This window comes from Cervus canadensis, chromosome 25 (genome assembly GCF_019320065.1).
Source record: "Cervus canadensis isolate Bull #8, Minnesota chromosome 25, ASM1932006v1, whole genome shotgun sequence".
In the NCBI taxonomy this organism is placed as follows: domain Eukaryota; kingdom Metazoa; phylum Chordata; class Mammalia; order Artiodactyla; family Cervidae; genus Cervus; species Cervus canadensis.
This window is the reverse complement of record NC_057410.1, coordinates 36,248,626-36,249,216: the sequence shown is the minus strand read 5'-3', so window position 1 is coordinate 36,249,216 and position 591 is coordinate 36,248,626. Positions and strand designations below refer to the sequence as shown.

The 591-nt window shown below is 44.0% G+C and overlaps 1 non-coding gene across 1 annotated transcript; it reads left to right on the top strand.

Moving 5' to 3' along the window:
• The first annotated feature begins 232 nt into the window (after positions 1–232).
• Positions 233–305, top strand: TRNAK-UUU. The gene has a single exon. It is a non-coding gene; the product is annotated as a tRNA-Lys (tRNA).
• Positions 306–591: the final 286 nt, after the last annotated feature.

Sequence of the window (591 nt, the reverse complement as noted above, 5' to 3'; positions counted from 1 at the left end):
CTGTTCATAGTGATGCTTTCTAAGGCCCACTTGGCTTCACACTCCAAGATGTCTGGCTCTAAGAGAGTGATCACACCATCGTGGTAATCTGGGTCATTAAGATCTTTTTTTGTATAGTTCTGTGTATGCTTGCCACCTCTTCTTAAATATGTTTTGCTTCTGTTAGGTCCATACAATTTCTGTCCTTTATTTTGCCCATCTTTGCATAAAATGTTCCTTTGGTATCCCTAATGCCCAGATAGCTCAGTTAGTAGGGCATCAGACTTTTAATCTGAGGGTCCAGGGTTCAAGTCCCTGTTCAGACCTCTCTGTTTGCTTCCCTGGTGGCTCAGATGGTAAAAAATCTGCTTGCAGTGCAGGAGACCTGGGTTCAACACCTGGGTTTGGAAGAGCCCCTGGAGGAGGGCATGGCAACCAACTCCAGTACTGTTGCTGGAGAATCTCCATGGACAGAGGAGCCTGGCGGGCTACAGTCCATGGGGTCACAAAGAGTGAAGCCCAAATTTTTCTCTAAATCAATGTGCTCTTTTTCTTTCATTAATTAGCTACCATTTGTTATTTCAGAGTTGCTAAGGAATAGAAATATCATGA